The 15,509-nt window shown below is 46.5% G+C and overlaps 1 protein-coding gene across 1 annotated transcript in view; it reads right to left on the minus strand.

Annotated features, from left to right (window-relative positions):
• Positions 1-6,132, minus strand: part of LOC143287337 (uncharacterized) — a 34,911-nt gene extending 28,779 nt beyond the window's left edge. Inside the window, exon 1 of the mRNA XM_076595297.1 lies at positions 6,008-6,132. The gene's annotated coding sequence lies outside the window, so the exon portion shown is untranslated. The remainder of the gene's footprint in view (positions 1-6,007) is intronic.
• Positions 6,133-15,509: the final 9,377 nt, after the last annotated feature.

Here is a 15,509-nt window from a genome sequence, read left to right on the forward strand (position 1 = left end):
GTCGAAATAGATAAATGAATAAAAGCTTCTCGGCGTTATTTGAGACAAACAAGACAAAATGCATTCCCTTTGGAAGTAAACTGCTGATTTTGAGAAGAAAAAAAACAAAAAACAAAAAAAAACATATATATACATGTGTGTGTGTGTGTGTGTGTGTGTGTGTGTGTGTGTGTGTGTAGATCACAATTTTTCGCGACAATACAAAAACTGCATTATATATATATATATATATATATATACGTGTGTGTGTGTGTGTGTGTGTGTGTGATGATGATGATGATGATGATGATGATGATGATGATGATGATGATGGATGTCCCGGTGTGATGGAACGCAGCCCACTGTTCTGTGACACGACGGTCCCGCCGCTCCTTGTCTGACACACGCTGTGTTCATCAACATGGGAAAAAATAGGATGAAAACAACGCAACAGTCTCCCGGGGGACGATTTAGGACACTGACAAGTCCCCCGGGGGACCTACTGAAGGGGGAGACGATTTGGGACGTTACACCGGGGAACCTCCACGAAATTCAGACGAAAGTGGGTCTGCAATCCCTCCCTACCGGTGTCAGTGATGCAGAAGGGGCCACCACAAGGTCCATGTGGCTGGCGTCAGAGAGAGTCGGTTCGAACGTAGACGTACCCAGTGGAGGCCACGCTGGAGGGTACACAGGCAGGCTGGTTTCCATGGATCGATGGCAGGTGGCTGCACAGTGCGAACGGTGTGCTGAAGATGTTTGAGGAATGCTGCCTCCGATTCCATGGTGCGTGCATGCAGCAGCTGAAGATGTTTGAGGAATGCTGCCTCCGGTTCCATGGTGCGTGCATGCAGCAGCTGAAGATGTTTGAGGAATGCTGCCTCCGGTTCCATGGTGCGTGCATCCAGCAGCTGAAGATGTTTGAGGAATGCTGCCTCCGGTTCCATGGTGCGTGCATCCAGCAGCTGAAGATGTTTGAGGAATGCTGCCGCCGGTTCCATGGTGCGTGCGTGCAGCAGCTGAAGATGTTTGAGGAATGCTGCCTCCGGTTCCATGGTGCGTGCATCCAGCAGCTGAAGATGTTTGAGAGGAATGCTGCCTCCGGTTCCATGGTGCGTGCATCTAGCAGCTGAAGATGTTTGAGGAATGCTGCCTCCGGTTCCATGGTGCGTGCATCCAGCAGCTGAAGATGTTTGAGGAATGCTGCCTCCGGTTCCATGGTGCGTGCATCCAGCAGCTGAAGAAATTCAGCAGGTGGGTGGAGAGTTGAACCACAGACAAGCCCGGCAGGGTAAAACCCGGGGTCCAACCGCCAAGAGGACCCTATCCCCAACGGGACGAAGGGCAGCTCTGTGGGTCTGTCAGGGCGGGTGGTACGAGTTTTGAGTGCTGCCTTAAGCTGACGGTGGAAGCGTTCATTCATGTCATTTGCCTGCTGGTGGAAGGCTGTGGTTGTGCGAACCTCAGTGCCGAGGAGCTTGCTGCACTCAGACCAAAGCATTGCGGAGGTGCACTGCCTGCCTTGGTCCGAGGTAATGTCTTCAGGAACACCAAAGCTGGCAATCCAATCATGGACGAGAGCTGCAGCACAGGTGGAAGTAAGGGCATCTGGTCCGAATCCCAGGTGGTACAAACACAAGGGGGACCAAGCTGTAGATGATGACGGCACGTTAGTTGTGCCGTGCTATGGATGATGATGTCAAGTTGGTTGTGCGGTGCTATGGATGATGACGTCAAGTTAGTTGTGCCATGCTATGGATGATAAAGTCAAGTTAGTTGTGCCGTGCTGCAGATGATGACGTCAGGTTAGTTGTGCCGTGCTGCAGATGATGACGTCAAGTTAGTGGTGCCATGCTGTAGATAATGACGTCAAGTTAGTTGTGCCGTGCTGTAGATGATGACGTGAATTGAGTTGAGCCGTGCTGCAGATGATGACGTGAAGTTAGTTGTGCCGTGCTGCAGATGATGACGTGAAATTAGTTGTGCCGTGCGGTAGATGACGTGAAGTTAGTTGTGCCATGCTGCAGATGATGACGTCAAGTTAGTTGTGCTGTGCTGTGGATGATGACGTCAAGTTAGTTGTGCCGTGCTGCAGATGATGACGTGAATTTAGTTGTGCCGTGCTGCAGATGATGACGTGAATTTAGTTGTGCCGTGCTGCAGATGATGACGTGAAATTAGTTGTGCCGTGCGGTAGATGACGTGAAGTTAGTTGTGCCATGCTGCAGATGATGACGTCAAGTTAGTTGTGCTGTGCTGTGGATGATGACGTCAAGTTAGTTGTGCCGTGCTATGGATGATAACGTCAAGTTAGTTGTGCTGTGCTGCAGATGATGACGTCAAGGTAGTTGTGCCGTGCTGCAGATGATGACGTCACGTTAGTGGTGCCATGTTGTAGATAATGACGTCAAGTTAGTTGTGCCGTGCTGTAGATTATGACGTGAATTTAGTTGAGCCGTGCTGCAGATGATGACGTGAAGTTAGTTGTGCCGTGCTGTAGATGATGACGTGAAGTTAGTTGTGCCGTGCTGCAGATGATGACGTGAAATTAGTGGTGCCGTGCGGTAGATGATGACGTGAAGTTAGTTGTGCCATGCTGCAGATGATGACGTCAAGTTAGTTGTGCCGTGCTATGGATGATGACGTCAAGTTAGTTGTGCCATGATGTAGATGATGACGTCAAGTTAGTTGTGCCATGATGTAGATGATGATGTCACGTTAGTTGTACCGTGCTATGGATGATGACGTCAAGTTAGTTGTGCCATGCTGCAGATGATGACGTCAAGTTAGTTTTGCCATGCTGCAGATGATGACGTCAAGTTAATTGTGCCGTGCTGTGGATGATGACGTCAAGTTAGATGTGGCATGATGTAGATGATGACGTCAAGTTAGTTGTGCCATGATGTAGATGATGACGTCAAGTTAGTTGTGCCATGAAGATGATGATCTCACGTTAGTTGTGCCGTGATATGGATGACGTCACGTTAGTTTGCCGTGCTATGGATGACGTCACGCTAGTTGTGCCGTGATATGGATGACGTCACGCTAGTTGTGCCGTGATATGGAGGAGAAGGGCGTCACGGTGACCTCTTTGTGGCAGAGACAGTTCCCACCAACACTGGTGTGCTCACGTCCTGTTCAGAGGGCGTCACGGTGACCTCTTTGTGGCAGAGACAGTTCCCAACAACACTGGTGTGCTCACGTCCTGTTCAGAGGGCGTCACGGTGACCTCTTTGTGGCAGAGACAGTTCCCAACAACACTGGTGTGCTCACGTCCTGTTCAGAGGGCGTCAACGTGACTGTGGTGGATGTTTCAGCTGTAGCCATGGAGACCTGCTGTACACTTGCAGCACGTGTTCCCCGATGTGGTCTGCTGCCTTGGCAAGTGCCTCTGTGTCTGCGACGTTATGCCTGCTGGAATACTTCGGACGTCTGCAGGAAGGTTTTGCCAGAAACGATGCCAGTGTAAGCGTTTAGGGGTCATCATTGAAAGCGTTTATCTTGAGCATGAGAGCAGTAGGGCGTTTGTCACCCAGTCCATTCAGGTTGAGTTCAACGTCTTTCTGGACCTGAGACTTGCCAAAGGTCTTGATCAGGGCTTCCTCCAGGGTGTTGTATTTGTCAACAACTGGTGGGATTGTGATGATGGACAGATCTTCGTGTTGTGTTGATGTCAAGTGCACTGACAGCATAGTCATATTTTGTTTGTGGTCTTGATTTACATGCACCCTTGGTGCCAAACTGGGCTTCCCCCTCGCAAACCAAACGTCTGGTGATTTTGTCCAAAGTTCAGGTAGCTGAAGCGATGTTTTGGGATGTTTTGGTTTTAATGTGTGGCTTTCGCTTCTTGCCTATGTCAACGCAGCGACCAAGCTACGAGTTGCATGAGATTTTGTGTTGATTGGCTGAGTGAGTTTTATTTTTTTTAAACTGATGTTTTTTTATTTGAAATGCAAGAGAACAGTGTATCGAGATCTTTCATTGACGAAAGTCGTTGTCGCCACCTGTCAAGGTCGTGAATTGCCAGCTGAGGAGGAGGAATTTTGTTTAATGTCCCTTCACACATATCGGTGATTGAAGACATTTTGTTAAAGTATTTATGAATACATTTGAGTATTATCGGTTAGAAGGGGTGGGAGATGTGAATGAATGGAGGGTTGGGGGAAACTGGGCAAATGAGGGTGAAAATTTTAATGCGTGTGACGTTTGAAAAAAAAACAACAGCAAACAAACAAAAAACAAAAAAACTAAATACAATTACAGGAAATTACTTAATGGACCTCGTAAAAGAGAAGTCGTTAAACTGACAAGCGAAACAACTGATAATTAATGCAAAAAGTCAAAAACATGTTCGATTCTCTTGCGACGATTTTGGCCGGACATCCATGGAAAGCAGATTGCCAGCTGATTCGGTAAGTGAACTAAGAATATATTTGGTGCCATGGATCGCGTAAGAAAACTTTAGTTTTCTAAACGAGTGCAATGATTGTATTCAAAATTTGTTATTTCTACTTTCGGTTGTTTTTATTTCAAAATTAACCATGTCAGAATCGGAAAAATGTGCGGTGAATCAAAATCATTAAATCTTGTTTCGAACCACGCCAGTAGTAACTGAGTTTGATTAGGGCAGAGACAATCTTATTTCTCTATGTCTCAGGTCACCTTCTTCCCCTTCTCCCTCTCCCCTCCTTTTTCCTCTGAGCGTGGCTTCAGTCCCACTGGCTGAGGTCCGCCAGTTGGCCACGTTACAGAGGACGACCTTCACTCCAACTGGTATACTCTGAGCGTCTAGAGAGGGCGCGAGGTCTACGAACCGAGGTGGACGGCGGTGTTCACTTGGCAGACGCAAGACGTCAAGTTAATGTGAGGCAGTATTTAGCCCAGTATTGTTATGTGGAGACATTTTCCTTAGTCAACGGAAAGACAAGGAACAATACTCGGTGACTTGAGTCCGTGTGCGGCTTGGACAGATGTGATGCTCCAAGTGAGCCTGGACAGAATGGAACATTCTAATATGTTAGCACTCGTATGGAGTTTGGATGTGCAACCAGAATATGTTTGTATATCTGATTTGATTATTATTTTTGACCTTTTGAAGTGCATAGATGGTGTGTGTGCTGTGAATTTATAAAACCTGTTTGTGGTATTCTTGTGTCAGAAGTCCCTCTGGGCTGAGCCTTTATTATGGAATTTTGAGAGGCTGAAGTCATTGTGACTGGTGTAGACAGTACAGGAGACTGACGCTGTGTACACACAGGGTGTACGGTGTTGCGGTCTTTGTGGGTGTGTGGCCCAAAGACTGAGTGGTGTGAGTAGGACTTAAAAAGCTACAAGACAGTGGTGTGAACAGGCCCTTATAAGCCACAAGCTGTCACTCAAGGCGAGTTTGGTGAGCAAACTTTGTTCTCTTGACGAGGGAATCGAACCTTTTTTTTTTTTAATACTTGGATGGATTTATCGAAGTGATTACTGTGCGCATGAGAATTGATACGTGAGTGTGTGTACATGCATAAAGTGTGGAATGTGTATGAAAGTGTTTAGAAAGATAATTTGAATAATGATGATTGTGTGTGCTGCACTTACGTGTACTGTTGTCTGTGCTTGGTGTGGAAGAAAGTGAAGTCAGATAACCCTTACATAACCTCCTCGTCTTTTCCCCCACACTGTGCCCGTGACATTTTGCTAGGTCGACAAGGATTCTAGTTTCAGAGGATATTCCTTGAACCATTTTGACGCTGTTCTGCGTGGGGGTCACTAATGTAGATTTACGATAATTACCCGTGTACAGACTGAAGTACAGCGTCTGAATTTTCGCTTTTCCTGCACTGATGTTCTCAAACACAATCGGAAGAAGAAGAAAAAAGGATAACTCTCAGTTTAAAGAAAGTTGCAACATTATCATTACTATACAGAATAAATAATAATAATAAGAAGAAGAAGAATGATAGGAATAAGAATAAGAATAACAAAGAATACTTCAAGCAATCCCAGTGACGGACAGTGCTATTTTAAACGTTTCACAGCTTACCTCCGTTTCACAGACGGCACAAGGTGTAAGGGATCCCCCAGAACTGATGCACACTGTAATGTTGTTCGCCTGTTCCCGGCCGCACTGAGCAGCAAGCTTGTTGCGCCGTGTGTGGGTGTGTGTATTGAGTGACACGATGACTGGCTGACAGGCCTGCAGGCCATACATCAAGCACCTGACACTCCGTCAACCGGATCGCGGGCCGCCAGCTTTACAACAGACAGCTCGATCAGTAGGCACCAGATGCATGCGAGAGGCTGAGCCCTCCCTCGCACGCATACTCATACACATACACACACACGCACGTATGCGCGCGTGCTCACAAACACACACACACGCGCGCCAGCATCATGACCTGCCGGTGAACCTGTCTGTGCCAAACGCTGATGCAAGTTCAAGAAGATGTGTTCGTGTGACTGCAGCATCTATAACAGGGGGCGACAGAGTTCGTGACCTTACAAAAACAGTGTATATTAAACATACCCTGGTGTATGCATACCGTAATTCATGATTGGCCTCTTGTTTTAAACTGAACTGGAGTTCCCAAGTGAGGGACTGAGAATGGCATAAGGTATATATGGAAGATTATCTCATTGCAAGCAAGATATGGTGAGGTAGATGAAAGTCATTTCTAGTGTGGGGAAAGGGAGGTATGATGGAGGGGTGTGTGTTTGTTTGTTTGTTTGTTGTTGTGTTTGTAAGGAGGAAGGTGGCAGAGTGGTTAAGACGCTCAGCTGCCAATACACAGAGTCCGTGAGGGGCTGGGGTTCCAATCCCGCTCTCGCCCTTTCTCCCAAGTTTGACTGGAAAATCAAACTGAGCGTCTAGTCATTCGGATGATACGATAAATCAAAGTCCTGTGTGCAGCACGCACTTGACGCACTGAAAACGAACCAGTGACAACGAGAGTGTTGTCCTCTGGCAAAATGGCAACATTCTGTTGAAGAAATCCACTCCGATAGGTACACAAATATGTATGCATACACACAAAGCCTGACCAAGCGAGTTGGGTTATGCTGCCGGTCAGGCAATACGTTAAACAGATGCGGTGTATGGATTTGTCCGAACGCAGTGACGCCTCCTTGAGAAACTGAAATTGTATGTTTGTGCATACAGTTTTACGGATGGGAGCCTCCAAGAAAGCAGCCCGAGTTGGGCAATTCCTAATTCGTTAAAAGCCAGAGACAGGGTGTCAAAAACTCGATACGCAATCTCTGTGATGGACAAAAACACATTTGCGGGTTTGAACTGAGGCTGGTACAGGAATCGATTGCCGTCCTGACCATGGAAAGGAGAGTTTAGGTGGCTGGCAGCTTTGACAATACCGGGCGGTTTAAATTCAATACCTGTGAATCAATTATTTACCAGACCATGGTTGGAATATTCTTGGTTGGTCGATAGCTGCAAGCAGTTTAAGATCAATACCATCACACCAGCAAAGACTCTAGGGACTCTAGGCCCTGGCTTTCAGTTCCACTCTCATCCCGTCCCTACATGCAACAACAACAACAACAACGCCAAGTCAAACAGAATGGAAAGATAACGAGACTTACCTGTAAGGTAAAGTTTGATTGGAGTCCTAAAGAAAAGGCGCCCCAAAAGAACATACGTTTACGTGCTCGGTGAGAGACCATGAGGACAAGGTGTGTTAGTGACAGACCATGAGGACAAGGTGTGTTAGTGACAGACCATGAGGACAAGGTGTGTTAGTGATAGACCATGAGGACAAGGTGTGTTAGTGACAGACCATGAGGACAAGGTGTGTTAGAGACAGACCGTGAGGACAAGGTGTGTTAGAGACAGACCATGAGGACAAGGTGTGTTAGCAACAGACCATGAGGACAAGGTGTGTTAGCGACAGACCATGAGGACAAGGTGTGTTAGCAACAGACCAGGACAAGGTGTGTTAGCAACAGACCATGAGGACAAGATGTGTTAGCGACAGACCATGAGGACAAGGTGTGTTAGAGACAGACCATGAGGACAAGGTGTGTTAGTGACAGACGATGAGGACAAGGTGTGTAAGCGATAGACCATGAGGACAAGGTGTGTTAGCCCACTTCTTCTGCGTTCCCCAGGTCATGCTGTCAGAAGGTCAATCCGGTCTGCAGCGCCAAGTCCGCCGTCCTCCACAGTGCAGCAGGTGGCCCCCAGAGCTTCTCCTAGAGTTCCACAGGGCCACGTTTCCCTCCTCAGTGCACCAAATGTTGGGCAGAACTGTAGCAAGTGCTCTGGTGTCTGTGAACCCGTGCTGCAGGGGCATTCATCAGTAGGGGACAGTCTCAGTCTGTAGAGGTGTGAAGGGAGCCTACAATGTCCAGTTCTCAGTCGGAAGAGGACGACTTGCTGTGTTCTTTTAAAGTCCAGAGAGCATCCTCCTCTCTCAAGTTGCTCTTCAGGATTGCTCGTGCTTCTCTATAGGAGATAGGGTGGACAGTCTGTTCCATCTTGCTGCCCACCTTTGACAGCCTGTCAGCCTCCTCTTTTCCGCTGACTCCACAGTGTGATGGGATCCACTGGAGGGTCAGCACTGTCCTCTGGGTCAATGCCCCCAGTGCCTGATGTCTCCCATCATCTGGCTTTCTTCTGCCAAGGAGACTTTGCAGCACTGATTTGAAGTCCGTCAGGATGACTGAGCGATGGCAGCTCTTCTCTGGAATTCAGAATCTGTGCTGCATGAAGCAGTGCACAAGCCTCTGCTCGACAGCTGACCGGTAGGGATGGACTGTGATACGGCTGCTGTCTGGGAGTCTAATGAGAAGACCCCCGCCACCATTTTTCACACCATTCTCAGCAGAGCCATCTGTGTAGGCATGGGTCCGTCTGTCACATGCATAGTCTTGATCCAGCTCTCGAGGGTCACGTTCCTCAGTTCTGCATTGATGTGGGTGTCCTTCCTGCCTACTCCAGGAACATCGAGGACTATGTTCAGCTCCTCTGACTGCCAATCCTCATAGTCCTGTAGGGATTCCACCTGTTGTTGTTGGGGAAGCAGGACACTAGTAAGGTGTCGTTGGGTCACCTTTACAAAGTGGTTCAGAATTTGTCTCTTTAGTCTGTTTTTTGTTGGCTCCTGGAGCTTAGCATGCAATCGATGGGATGGCAGTCTCTTTGTCTTTTCTGCTTGATGCAGCATCTTTTCATTTTGCCGTTCGTCCAGTGAGTGCATCTGTATTGTCTTTCCCATTGCAGAGATGGGCACTGTTTTCATTTCGCCGTTCGTCCAGTGAGTGCATCTGTATTGTCTTTTCCATTGCAGAGATGGGCACTGTTTTCATTCCTCCTGTGATTAGCCAGGAGCGTGTGTTTTGGACTTTGGTGAGTCGGTCTGTGTTTGTCTTGGCACCTGTTGACCAGGATGTTGAGGCATACTCGAGTTGGGGTCTCACAGATCCTGTGTGCACCTGGGTCAGCATCTTAGAGTTTGTTGCCCATTTTATGCCAGCACGTTTTCTGATCACAACCGTCTTCTTCATTGCCCTGGATTCTGTGTTGCTGATGTGGGCAGACCATGTCAGCTTCCGATCAAGCTTCACGCCAAGGCAGGTCGGAGTCTTGCTGTGGTACTTCCTGTCCGTCAATAGTGAGGGGGTACATTTCCTTCTTGGGGGAGAGGGAGAACATGGTGGCTTTCGTTTTTGTTTTGTTGATGGTCACCATCCATTCTCGAGCCCAGTGAGACGGCGAGTTTAAAACTGTCTGCATTCAGCATGTCACTTGGCTGGATGTTTCGCTGAGATCCATACCGCCAGATCATCAGCATAGAGTGCTCTTGGAATGTGTTTGGTGAGCTGGTGTGCTGTGTCGTCAGTGAACTGTTAGCCGACAGTTTCTCGCAATCTCTCACTTTGAGATAAATCGGGGGTAGGGGGTGGGGTGGGGGCCTTCACGATCTCTCTCTTTGAGAGAAATTGTGGGATTGCGAGAAAGTGTGGTCGTTCCCCTCCCACGTTTTCTCTCAATTGCGAGAAAGCGTGGGGGCGCCCCGCGCTTGCTAACAAAGTGCCCTTTGAGAGTAAGGGGTGGCTTATCAACTAAATGTTGCGCCATGCCTTCACACACAGTGTGCTTGCTGTATCAAGAGTCACTGAATGGAAGCCTGTTGATTTATCAGGGTGGTGTGTCCCACATCACTGATGTCAGACAATTTGCTTCTTAATGTACGAGGTAAGTCGATTTTGTCCTCATCACATGGAACTACTGTAAGTGGTATATTATAATTGCTCTGAACGCAGTGCGCGCACGGAGACATGGAGCTACTGCAAGTGGTTATATTATTATTGCTCTGAACGCAGTGCGCGCACGGAGCACTGAATGGAGTGAAAACGAGGCAATTGAACAGGTGAGCTGGGTGTTCTGTTTGTGAGTTCCTCAGTCTTAGTTTTCTGTTATGCGCCAGAAAAGTGTTTTTTGAGAGGAGGAACTGTGACATGATATTGAAACTATGTACAGGACAATGAAGTGGTGAAGAAAATGACCAGTACGATAACAAAATTTCTGTTGGGGGGGGGGGGACAAAAAAAAAAGAAGCAATCCTCGTCATCTTCAGTCAGTGACGTGTGTCTCAGCCCTGAAAATAAAAATAGTGACAGCAACAGCAATCAGTAAAAGTAAACAGGACAAAAAACAAACAAAACAAAAAAAAGCAGAGACACGACAGTGAAAATAGCGAAGACATGGATTTACAAACAACTTTACAAGAAATTAAAGAGACAATGTTGGCCTTAGCAACAAAACAGAAGACTTTGTCAACAAGACATTCTACAGCTGAGAGACGATATGGAAAGAATGAGAGCATCACTGACAGGTAGAGTAGAAAGGCTGGAAGGCACTATCTTCGACCTGCAGCGTAAAACGACAAACTGAAAGCAGAAGTGACCCAGCAGAGTAGAAAGGCTGGAAGGCACTATCTTCGACCTGCAGCGTGAAAACGACAAACTGAAAGCAGAAGTGACCGAACAGAAGAGGGTGCGGGAAGACATTCAAGGCCAGCTGACGCAGCAACGAAGAGAGGCCAGCGACACGACGCGCGCTGAACGACCTGGCGCAGCAACGAAGAGAGGCCAGCGACACGACGCGCGCTGAACGACCTGGCGCAGCAACGAAGAGAGGCCAGCGACACGACGCGCGCTGAACGACCTGGCGCAGCAACGAACAGAGGCCAGCAACACGACGCGCGCTGAACGACCTGACGCAGCAACGAGCAGAGGCCAGCAACACGACGCGCGCTGAACGACCAGGAACAGCACGGGAGGCAATGGAACCTCCGGGACTTTGGAGTTCCTGAGACGTAGCAAGAAGAATCCGTGGATGACTGCATCAAACAATGCGTCAACGTTTTCACTCAAAAGTTGGGTGTTTCCGTCTGTGTCTGCCGCCGACGTGGAAATAGCTCACCGCACAGGGAAGGCGACCGGAAAAGGAGGGAGATCAAGAGCCATCCTGGTGCGTCTCTTCTCACGCCGACAGAGGGGACCGGTCTTGACAGCACGCACAATGTTCAAACGAACTGGTGTGTCTCCGTCTTCTCACGCTGACAGAGGACACTGGTTGACAGCACGCAGAATGTTAAAAACAAAACAGAGTCTGTGTGGGCTTTTCCAAATACAATAGACTGAGCAACACACTAGACGCCACGTTCTTAGCATCACAGATTTTTTCCCACCCCTCTTGCGGCCAGTCAGTGGCAGCCTGTGTGTGTATGTGTGTGTTGGTGTGTCTGTGTGCGTGTGTGCGTGCGCGAGGGTGTAGGTGTACACATGTGTCAGGAGAGCTCTGTGCACGTGTGTGCGTGCGTGCGTGTGTGTGTGTGTGTGTGGAGGATGAGGTATGTGTGTGTATGCATGTCTACGCTGTGGGAGCAACGGAATATTGGAACGTGCGGGTGTGCATATATATATTTGTACATATGTGTGTAGGGTTGTGGGAGGGGGATATGGGCGTATGTGTGTGTGTGCTTGTACAAATAAGTGTGTGTGTGGGGGTGGGGGGGCGTGGGGGGGGCTGACTAAGGGTCATTGTTGGGTCACCATTGTTGGGTGAGTGGTTAAAGCGTTGAACTGGTTTTCAACTTGAGGGTCGCGGGTTCGAATCCCAGTCAGTGACAGCGCATGGTGGGTGAAGGGAGGAGATTCCCAGTGCCTGAACCCCCTTCATGTGTATATGCGAGCAGAAGATCAAAATACGCTCGTTAAGATCCCGTAAGCTGTGTCAGTGTTCGCCGGGTTAGCTGGGGAAACAAGAACACATCTGACATGCACCCACACACCCCGAAAACGGAGAATGACTGCCTACATGACGGGGTAAAAACAGTGATACACGTAAAAAGCCCATGGACTACACGAGTGAACATGGGAGTCGCAGTCCACGAAGAACAAGATGGGTGGTCATGGTGTTCTTTCAGGTCCATCGGGCGTTTGAAGGGCAGCTCACAAGGAAAAGCAACCGCTCCTAAACAAAACTCGGCTTCCCTTAACTGAGTCATGGATGGGCTTACACCTGAGGGGGGAGGGAAAGAGAGAAACATGGAAAGGGAGGGAGGGGGAGAACACACACACACACACACACACACACACACACACACACACACACATTCTGAAAGAGACAAAGACAAACAAAAAAAAAAAAAAAAATGCATAAAAAGGCCATATATGCAAATGACACTGCAGAATGGACAGCTTGTGCCCATCTCAGTGTTTTCAATTTCAGTACCAAATTGCCACAGCAAAACAGTACAGACAGTATGTCATAGTCTGCGGAAAACAAAAGAAAAGTGTCAAGGCTTGCTCTAAAAAAGAAAGGGGAATGGACTGGACTGGGAAGGCAGAAAAAGGAGACAACAGTGAAAGATTTGAAAAGGCAGAAATAAAGAGAGCAATAGAAAAGCAGAAATTTATAGTGCAGAATATCCGGAAGATGGGGATGCTGTTTACACTGAACGACCCCTGGCATCCCATGGGGGAATAATTATTAGAAAAGATAGTACTGATAAGGGGCAAACTCCCGATATAATGGGCTATAAGCGCCTCATGTGAAACAATACATATAGTATACAATAGTGCGTAACACACCTTTGCACATGAAAAAGCTGCACACACACACACACACACACACACACACACACACACACATACACACACCAAGACAATACATGTCACATATACAACAGTCACAGCTGTTTAGAACAGATTCTTTTATTTCTCAATAAAATGAAATGTTTCATAATTGTCATAAAAAATCTTTCTAATTAACTGAAGTTTCCTTTTATTAAGAGTAGGTCTGGCTAAGCCCCCCGAACCCCCCAATCAAATACAACACATGAAAATGCACAACCACACTGATTTCCTATGGGCTATTCTTCACTCACAATAGCTGGCAAAGCAGATAAAAGAGACAACAGTAAGGAAGAAAAAAGGCAAAAACAAAGAGAGTGATAGAAAAGAGGAAATTTCTTGCACATAATTTCCAGAAGTCGGAGATGCTATTTGTACTGAAAACCCCTGCATCCCCAAGGAGGGAACAATATATATGATATATAGATAGAGAGAGAGAGATAGAGAGAGAGAATGGGGGGAACAATATACATGATATATAGATAGAGAGAATGGGGGGAACAATATATATGATATATAGATAGAGAGAGAGAGAGAGCGAGAGAGAGAATGGGGGGAACAAATACATGATATATAGATAGAGAGATAGAGAATGGGGGGAACAATATACATGATATATATATATATATATATATAGAGAGAGAGAGAGAGAGAGAGAGAGAGAGAGAATGGGGGTAACTATATACATGATATATAGATAGAGAGAGAGAGAGAATGGGGGTAACTATATACATGATATATAGATAGAGAGAGAGAGAGAATGGGGGTAACTATATACATGATATATATATATATATATATATAGAGAGAGAGAGAGAGAGAGAGAGAGAGAGAGAGAGAGAGAGAGAGAGAGAGAGAGAATGGGGGGAACAATATACATGATATATAGATAGAGAGATAGAGAATGGGGGGAACAATATACATGATATACAGATAGAGAGAGAGAGAGAGAGAGAGAGAGAGAGAGAGAGAATGGGGGGAACAATATACATGATATATAATATACAAGATGTATAGGTAGAGAGAGAGATAGAGAGAGAATGGGGGGAACAATATACATGATATATAGATAGAGATATAGAGAGATAGAATAGGGGGAACAATATACATGATATATATATATATATAGAGAGAGAGAGAGAGAGAGAGAATGGGGGGAACAATATACATGATATATATATATAGAGAGAGAGAGAATGGGGGGAACAATATACATGATATATAGATAGAGAGAGAGAGAGAATGGGGGGAACAATATACATGATATATAGATAGAGAGAGATAGAAAGATAGAGAGATAGAGAGAGATAGAGAGAAAGAATGGGGGGAAGAAGGGAACAATGTGAAGTCATTGCATTCCAGTTTTCATTGACTGACACATGTAAACAAAGTGAGCCTGTGTGATGCAATGATAATGATGTGTGTGTGTGTGTGGTTGTGTGTGTTCACTGTTGCAAATATTTCATTTCTAAATCCTCAGTGATGCATATAATTTTAACCCTTCCGCTCAAACATAAAATAGCAAAAAAACAACAACAACAAAAATATTAAACATCAAGTGTTTGATGCATGCATGCATTCCAAACATCCACAACAGCAATACGCAGTCAATATCCTATCACAGGTCAAGTCTTTCCCTGCAATACACTGCTTTCATACAAACCAAAGAGTGATACCAATAAAAGGACATGTGTGAAATGTTTAATGACAGTACTTAGTAATTGTTACATGTGTGTGTGTGTGTGTGTGTGTGTGTGTGATGTGTGTGTAGAATAGCATGTGCATGTGTGTTTGTGATAGTGCACAGATGTGTGTGTGTGTGTGTGTGTGTGTGTGTGTGTGTGTGTAGAATGGCATGTGTATGTGTGTTTGTGAAGGTGCACAGAATAGTGTGTGTGTGTGTGTGTGTGTGTGTGTGTGTGTGTGTGTGTGTGTGCAGAATGGCATGTGCATGTGTGTTTGTGAAGGTGCACAGAATAGTGTGTGTGTGTGTGTGTGTGTGTGGTGTGTGTGTATGTGTGTGTGTGTATGTAGAATGGCATGTGCATGTGTGTTTGTGAAGGTGCACGGAATAGTGTGTGAGTGTGTGTGTGTGTGTGTGTGTGTGTGTGTGTGTGTAGAATGGCATGTGTATGTGTGTTTGTGAAGGTGCATAGAATAGTGTGTGTGTGTGTGTGTGTGTGTGTGTGTGTGTGTGTGTGTGTGTGTGTGTGTGGAATGGCATGTGCATGTGTATTTGTGAAGGTGCACAGAATAGTATGTGTGTGTGTGTGTGTGTGTGTGTGTGTGAAATGCAGCTCTTAATCAGCTCCACCAATGTGTTCATGTGTGCGTGTGCGTGTGTGGTCACATACATGTGTGTCATATTTATGATACATCTATTAAAATCT

The sequence above is a fragment of the Babylonia areolata genome, chromosome 11, assembly GCF_041734735.1.
Source record: "Babylonia areolata isolate BAREFJ2019XMU chromosome 11, ASM4173473v1, whole genome shotgun sequence".
Taxonomy (NCBI): domain Eukaryota; kingdom Metazoa; phylum Mollusca; class Gastropoda; order Neogastropoda; family Buccinidae; genus Babylonia; species Babylonia areolata.